This window comes from Arachis ipaensis, chromosome B1 (genome assembly GCF_059453495.1).
Source record: "Arachis ipaensis isolate K30076 ecotype BB chromosome B1, ASM5945349v1, whole genome shotgun sequence".
Taxonomy (NCBI): domain Eukaryota; kingdom Viridiplantae; phylum Streptophyta; class Magnoliopsida; order Fabales; family Fabaceae; genus Arachis; species Arachis ipaensis.
In genome coordinates this window covers 143,862,938-143,872,015 of record NC_142436.1, presented here as the reverse complement: position 1 = coordinate 143,872,015, position 9,078 = coordinate 143,862,938, and the positions used below count along the sequence as shown (strand labels likewise).

At 38.4% G+C, this 9,078-nt stretch overlaps 1 pseudogene; it reads left to right on the top strand.

The window, feature by feature from the left end:
• Positions 1 to 3,092: 3,092 nt before the first annotated feature.
• LOC107619961 (protein DMP2 pseudogene) lies at positions 3,093 to 3,900 on the top strand (annotated as a pseudogene).
• Positions 3,901 to 9,078: the final 5,178 nt, after the last annotated feature.

Below are 9,078 nucleotides of genomic sequence, written 5' to 3'. Positions count from 1 at the left end.
TATCTTCTGAATTTTCTTCAACTTTTATCACGCGTCATCTACATCTAGATAGACTTTCATACGATTTCTCCGTTACACTATTGGACTAATGCTTCAATCAATTGATATCTTTGGAAAAGAAATTTTGTTTGAAGACTTGAAGTCTAGAAATTGACTATAATTACTTTTAATTTGGAAGAATTATATAATTTTAATGTTATTAATTTATCTGACTAATAATTGTCTGGGATCGAAATTAACTGGAAGCTTAAAAAAATAGTAGAAATGTAGGATTGTTCAATTGGTGTGTAATATTTCTTGGTAATATTGAACTACTGGTCAATCAGAAATATTAAATTAGATTTTTTTTCCAGAAGTTATTTATTTTAAAAAAACAAACCGCATACAAAAATAATCTCTAGGTACTTAAGAAAAAAAACACTCCATAAAAATTGAAGATGCTGCCATGAGAGAACTTTATAGAGGAACAGAACAGGGAGAGGAGAGGAGGCACAAGTTTGCTGGCTGTGCTGCTTCCTTCCCATTTCTGTTTCTGCTCCAGCTGAGTGGGTATGGAAATGGATTCTTTCTATTTTTTTGTGTATGAAAATGAATCTTTTCTATTTTTTTTAACACTTGAGAATAAAGTGTGATCTTTCATTTTTAATTTTATAAGTGGGATCAAAAATAAATAGAAAATGAAGGATGAAATTAAACACTAGACATCATCTAGTTTTTTTTTTTTTCACGATCCAGGTGTGCACTGTGCACTCGTTTTTTTTTTTCTGGACTTGGCACTGTGCGCTCTCTAGTCTCTACCTTATTCTATGGGGCCGAGCCCAAGTTAAGAAAATGTGGCCTTCTTTGAAGGAAACTATCTTGACCATAAAAAAAAGGAAACTATAACTTCTTTCATGGGCTTCTACCAATACATACAACAATTATTTTTGGTCATGATACATACAATCATTTAGGCTACATATAACATACTTTGGAATTTTAAGACCAAAGCAAGACCAAAGCACCTTGGATTTTTAGACCACAAAAATTAACACACACTGGATTTCGGATCATAAGGCCTGTTACTTATAATTAAACATTTCTATCTATAAAAAGGAACCTTAAGTGGTTGAGATTTGAGACTCTGGATTTAGTACGATTTCGTGATTTGATAGTTAATTTTTTATATAAAATATTATATTAATTATTAAATTAGTTATTATATATTTATGTATTAGTATCTAATTTAATATGTTATCAAATATTTTATACAAGACTAATATATATTTAAACTTTTGTTTAGTTACGGTTGATTTATTAATTAGAAGAGTGTTAAGGGACTAATAAGTTTTGTAATTTGTAATTATCAATTAGTTATCATCATTAGTACTTTTAATAGTGTGAGATTACATCTAATGATATACTAATTATGTTTTAATAAAAGTACTGACTCTCTAAATTTTTTTTATTAATTATGCTAATATCTCTATCTTTTAAAAATACACTTAAATGTTTTCTTAGAATTTAAATACCTTTGCAAAAATATATGAACTACTAATACGGCACTTATATAAACATGAATCTCATGTATCATTAAATAAAGTTACTTCAGGCAGTTAGCTGTGGTTCCGCATTCCGTGAAATATTTCAAATGTCAAAGAGAGAGAACATAAACGACAAAAAAAAGTGACGAGGGAGGGAGGTAAACAACATCATCAGAGCTTTAACTTAGGCACACATTTTACGTAACAAGATAATATTATGCGTCATTCTTCTTGGATATACAAGTTGTTAATCGATCTAATTTGTGTAACTACTTACATTGTCATTTGATTTATGAATAAATGATCTAGTTGCTTTATGCTTCCACTCAAGAACCATTCGAAATTGGCAACCCGTGCTCTTTTATGTACGATTATTTTGTTTCAATATAATAACTGGATAACTGGATTTAAGTACATACGTGAAGTTGCCTAATTATATGTTAACGAACATCAATCAATTTTTTTAATTTTAAATTTTTACTTTAAATTTTAAGTTTTTCAAAAATAATGAAAGTCAAAAGAATAGTTAAAATTGAATTCTTTATAGTTTTTCTATCGGGACGCATGTATGTTATGAATATTTAGTATTATCATCCTTAAAGGCTTAAACACCTTATTCTAGTATATATGTAAAATGATCTCTATTGAAATTTTTTCCCCTGAGAAAAAGATGAATAGAAACTAAGTCAAAAGAGTCTCATTTTTGCATCATTGTAAAATCATTTGATCAATCATCTTATGATTTTGTTAATTGCAACGTATTCTTTTAAAGAACTTTGGAATAGGCTAAATTAAATTCTAAGTTTAAAGTTTTTTTTTTTCTTGTCTACTATATTTTTTAATTTGATAGATAAATTAATTTATCAATTAATAAATTATTACATACACAAAATGAAATTTAAACTCCTAATTTTTATTTAAGTGAACAAGTAAGTTGACCATTCCACATCATGCAAGTCAGTGGATAGGGGTGGCAATAAGTAGGGTAAGGTGGGATCTGGAGCCAACCCTAACTCTACCCGCGAGTTAAGACTTTTATATAAACTCAAACTCTATCCGGCTTATCCGCAGGTTGAGAATATCTCAATTCTAACCCTACTTGTTCTTAATCCGCGAGTACTCCATCATATTTGCAGGTTACAAAAAAGATGCAACATTATTATATAAGTTGATGATAATTTAAAATAGAACTGTTTTTTATATATAAAAAACTATTAAATTATCAATTAGTGATATTCTTTTAGTGGCTAAAAATCTTTTGAATTTAGTGAGAGATCTTTGGTTCAATATTTATTTAAAATATTTTTACATAATTATATAACATATACATATATAGGGTGCGAGTTGGTTGAATAGGGTTGAGGTTCAATCCGTACCCTACCCAATCCCATAAAAATCCTACCCGCACACTATCCTACAAATTGTGAATCGAATTGATAACCCGACCAGATAGGGTCGAATTGGGTACCCCACGAGTAGAGTACATGTTACCATCCTATAAGTGGGTCAGTGCCCTTTGCAGCTATAAAAGGAACATAAGATGCAGTGAATAGAGAAAGAAACCACAATAGTGATCTACCAAATCAAAAGGCTTAGTGTGTATACTTATGTAATTAACTAATAACAATAAGCTAGCTAATATATAAGAAGAAGAAGCACAGGTGGCACATGGCATGCACAGCAGTTGGGTGCCTCATAAAGCTTCTCCCAACGGGGACAATGTTCGTCTTCCATTTCGTGAACCCCATCCTAACAAACTCCGGTAAGTGCAGCAGCGCCGCCAACAGGGTCCTATCCGCCACTCTTCTCGCAATCTGTGCCTTCTTCTGCTTCTTCTCTTCCTTCACAGACAGTTACATCGATCCAACCAACAAAAACCGGAGGCGCTACGGAATCGTGACCGCCAAGGGACTCTGGACTCTTCCACTTGAGAAGCCCGAGATCAAAAGCGTTGACTTGTCACGTTACAGGCTGAGGTCTGTGGACTTTGTGCACGGGGCGTTGTCGATGGTGGTGTTCGCGGTGCTGAGCCTGCTTGACAGAAACACAGTGCAGTGCATGTACCCTGGCTTTAAGTCGACGGGGAACAGAATGGTGCAGGTGATTCCGTTGGTGATTGGAGTGGTCGCCGGTTCGGTTTTCATGGTGTTCCCTAACACACGCCATGGAATCGGATACCCCAAGCCTGATGGTGATGATCATGATTCTAACATTGTCCCCCCACAAACCCCACCCCCTAAATGCGCTAGTAGTATTTAGTATGTACCTATGTGGTGACATCTATGGTGGCATGGGATTAAGTGGTTAAAGCCTTAAAAGGTGGCTAAAGTTTGACCGATCAATATTGTAATGATATGTGGTAAAGAGAATCTTTTTATTCAGTGAATCAATGTTGCATCCCTATTTAAGCGCAGTAAGTTAGAGAAGGTTACTAAAGGATATTTGGGAAATTTTTCCAACCAAAAACTTTTCTGTTACATGGGCCTTGTATGGATGGATCAAAACATAAAATAAAAAATTTGGTTGGGTGTTTCAAAAAACAAATAAATGAATATGATCTTTAAAAATGCAATCTCATTTAATAGATACTATTGTATAATAATATTTTTGGTAACTTAAAAGAACAAAAATAACAACTAAAAAAGAAAAAATAAACAAGAAACTGCTTAAGAAAGGCAGTCTCGCTGAATACTACTCTCAAACTCATTCCAAGGCAACGAAAGCTCTACTTAGGGGGAAAGAGTCCTCATTACAGTCTTTGCCATGATGTCTGCTACTATATTTGCATCTCTCAAGATCAACCGGCGATCAGCACGCCATTTTCAAGACATGATATCTCGAATTTTTAACACCAAAGGATCAATAAATCCATAGCAATCCTGTAAATTATTGACAATAGTAAAAGCCTCCACACAGTCTGTCTCATATATAATGTCTCTTTGTCTCGAGTCCCATGCTAAAAGAAAGCCTCTCCAAATAGCAAACAACTCTCCTTGCAAAATGCTACGACTCTCAATTGTTCCCAGACAGCCTCGTTGCCACCTTCCCTTCCAATCTCTGCTAACACAAGCAAAACCAACTCGAGCACCATTGCCAGGATAGCTAGCATCACAATTAATCTTAAAGGTACCCACTGAGGGGGGAATCCAAGAGCCACTAATGGTGGAGGGGATAGACAGTCGTTGCAACTCAAAAATATTTCAGAGCTCTTTTTCCAAAGACAAAGCCATACCAATCACCTTGTCTGTGGTCCAATGCTCGTGAGGATGAAAGATCTCGTTATTCCTCGAACGCCAAATCCACCAGAGACCAGAAAAGAATCTAAAGGGACGTTGTTTGCTATTATATAAGAACCAACTCATCAAATCCACTGGTCGATCGGAGATCCTTAAAGCTTGCCAAACTAGTTGGGCTTTTGGACAATCCTGAATACAATGTAAAACTGATTCCTGGCCTGAGAAACATCGTGGACAGCTATTCGTGTGCGAAATGCCCCTCCTAAAACAAAAGGCAGCAGTAGCAAGAGTCTCCCAAAGACATAGCCAGGCAAAAAATTTGTGCTTTTCCGGAACATGTTGACGCCAAAGCCAAAGCCAATTACCCCTATCCTTCCAACTAAACATCTTCTTACTGAGTCACAAATAACCACTACGAGCATCATAAACCTTTGAAACCGCACCAGTCCAACACCAACCGACCTCTGAACCAGCTTGAACATCCGGGTTGTAAGAGTTAATGTTGCTCTGCAGAGACTGATGCAGAGGAGAATATATATTCTCAAGGTTCCACTGTCCAGATGACCAAAGATCCAAGATCCTGAGATCCGAATCAGAAATATGAATATAATCCATCTCCTGACACAGTCCCCCTCTCTTCTCCATTTAGAAAACCAAAAGTTCTGTTCCAAATCCCCAATGCACCAAATAAAACCTTCCTTCAGGATATCCCAAGCTCGACATATACTCTTCCAAATATAAGATCCCCTTCCTCGAGACCGACTGAAACAATCATCCTTAGAAGAATGGTATTTCTCCGTCAACATTTGAACCCATAGCTTGTTAGGATGGTGAAAAAGTTGCCAAACTAGCTTTCCAAGAAGAGTAATATTAGCACAAAAAGGATCTCTAATTCCCAGATCTCCAAACTTCTTAGGGGTGACCAACACTTTCCAGTTAACTAGATTCAGGCCTCTACCATCAGCTTGACCCTTCCATAGAAAGTTTCGCATCATGGATTCTATCTTATTAGTTACCCCTTTAGGGAAGAGAGATACCTGCATGCAGTAAGAAGGAATCGCAGTCACTACCGAGTTGAGCAAACAGAGTCTACCCGCCTTATTAAGCAATCTCCCTTTCTAGCTGGCTAGCCTTCCCCGAATCTTATCCAAAACATCGTTGAAGGTTGCGCGTGTCACCCGAGAGTAATTAAGGTTCACCCCTAAATACTTGCTCAAGTTCTGGACAAATCTGATGGAAGACACTGCGGTGAAAATCTCTTTTCTTGTCGCTGAAACATTCTTGGAGCATAGCGCTTTAGATTTCTCCACATTAACCTTCATCCCAGAGGCTCTGCAAAAATTTTTCGAAGCTACCATTACAGTTCGAACTTGTTGTTTTTCGACTTTACAAAAAGAAGCAAATCATCGGCAAACAACAAATGAGAAATTCTTGGACCCCTTCTAGAAATAGCAATCGACTTTCACAAGCCCCTATCAACTTGCTGATTAATAGAATAGGACAATCTCTCCATACACAACACAAACAAATACGGTGATATAGGATCTCCTTGCCTAAGACCCCTGCTCGGAGTGAAGCTATTTAATCTATCCCCATTCCAGAGGATAGACAGGGAGGAAGCAGTGACACAACACATAATCAGATTGACTGTCGGAGAAGGAAAGCCAAAACTCACAAGGGTTTGTTTCAGAAATTCCCAATCCACTCTATCGTACGCTTTCTCCAGATCAATCTTAAAGGTCAGGGTGCCTTTCTTTGACTTTGTCTTCTTCATGAAATGGAGAACCTCTTGTGCTACAATGATGTTGTCTGGAGTTTCTCTCCCCGGGATAAACCCTCCTTGAAGGGGCCCAAAATCTCTTTGAGATGGGGACGAAGTCTATTGACCAAGACCTTCGTGATAACTTTGTAAACCACATTACAGAGACTAATAGATCGAAAATCCTTCATGGAAATCAGGTTTTCTACCTTCGGAATAAGAACCACAAGAGTTTCCATCTTCCTTGGATCCATATCCAAACCAGAGAATGCATGACGAACCAAAGTCCAAACATCAAAACCAAAAATCTCCCAGTATTCTTTAAAGAAGAAAGCCTAGAACCCATCAGGGCCCGACGCTTTAAAAGAATGCATACTGAAAACAACCGACTTAACTTCTTCCAGAGTAACTGACGCTGTGAGGCTACAACAGGCTTCATCATTCAGGGAAGGCAGCGACACATCACCAAGACAACCTAAGTCTACATCCTCCGACTGGCAGAATAGGCGTTTATAAAAGGATTCAGCTTTCCTTCTAAGGATATCCGGGTCCGTTTCCCACACTCCATCTTGAAGAAAGAGACCATGAATCTTATTATGCTTTCTCCACACAAGAGTCTGGACATGAAAGAACTTGGTATTTCTATCCCCAAATTTTACCCACTGCTTTCTGGATTTCTGAAACCATAGAAGTTCCTCCTGCACAAGCGTGTTATTAAATTCCTCAATCAGCTGTTGTTCTTTTTGCCGTATAGACAAATCTTCCATTACTTCTAGTCGCTTCTGAAGGAAATTAATCTGTCTCTCCAATTCGCATTTCCTAACGAAAATATTGCCGAACACTTTAGAATTAAACTTCAAAGAGTTCTTATGCACTTCTAAAAACTTGCCATGCATCTCTCTGTAGCCAGCCTGCCATGACTGGTTCACAATATCTCTGTACCCCGGATGAGTTGCCCAAGCCGCAATAAACCGAAAAGGTCTATTCTTTTTCGGTTGTGGACGACCTGTACAGCGCACTAGGATAGGACAATGAACAGACTGAACCCTATTTAAAATTTCTGCGTAAGCCTCTGGAAAGAGAGATAACCATCCACTGTTGATACAAATCCGATCAAGTTTTTTCGCCACCTCAACACCATTTTTAACCCTTCTGTACCAAGAAAACCGTCTTCCAATAGTCTTCAAGTCAAACAAATCACTATCCCCTAGAGAGGCAGCAAGCCGATCTGCATGGCGACTCGAGAAGAGGCAACCCTTAGATTCATGTAAGAATAGTACTTCATTAAAATCACCAAGAACAATCCATGACCCACAGAAAGACGAGGACTGAGTAACAAGATAATCCCATAGCAAAACTCTGGTATTAAACTGAGGACTACCATAGATACCACTGCACCTCCAAATCACATTATTTACCTGAACCTCAACTGTAACACACTGATCGAAAGCATCAACCCATTTGCAGTGAACACCCAGTATTGCAGAAAGAAACCAGATACCCCCCTTATGTCCTGACGCCTCCACTATACCGATAAAGTAATAACCAAGTCTTTCCCAGAACAGTTTCAAGTGTTGAAAAGGACAGTGATTTTCAACCACAATAAAATTACAGGTTTAAATTTTCTAACCAACTCTTTACAATTCACCTGGGCTAACTTATTAGAAGCACCCCTAATATTCTAAGCTATTATATTTAAACTATCCATAATATAAAATATAAAAATATAAAACAAGGAAATCAAAGTGCTTCACCAACCTCAAACCGAGGCTTACCCAGCGGAAGTGACTCCCGTGACCTTTGTGTTTGTCGGATCTCCATGGAATATATCATTATTCCTGCCTACCGACGCAGCAACAGCCGGCAAAGCGCCTTCCTTCTCCAATGGAACCGCCATGGTAACACCCTCCTTCACGGCTACAAGAAGACATGACGATGATTCCCCCGCCGTGCCTCCACTCTTCTCAACTGGCGAGCTCTGTAAGGACGTCGGCCTTGGTCATTTACGGAGAGAGGAGCCGTAAGGCACCGGGGTGTGTCGGGTTGATGAGATTGACGTCTCACCAACACGGGAAGCGCTGTGTCCGACCTTGACTCATGACCCGACCCTGGCGCGATAGGAGCTGGATCCATCCGTGTGAGAGAAGTGGATGGTGGGCCTGATTACTCTACCCGAATCGGTTCTGGATTGAGTGCCTCTTTGGACCTTGTTAGATTGCTTCTGGCCCAGCTTGGTTTTACCTTTCCTCACAACTTGCTCCCAGCCTGGTTCATCATGCATGCAAGCCTCCTTAACGTTATTTCCTTCCAAATTATTAGCCTTCAAATCCTCTTGCAAACTCGGTGCAGCATTCTCGCCAGTAACGCCACCTACCACATCAGGTTCTACTTCATTTGAATTGTGAATTTTGGGCTCAGGATATGGCACTGTCATTGTACTGTCCCGGGGCTTGGTGGCATCGGAATCAGCACTCTTTCCTTTCCTGGAGTCTCTACCCAAGCACTGTGCCATATCGTGACCATAACGTGCACAAGAATTACAAATTAAATTTAAAATTTC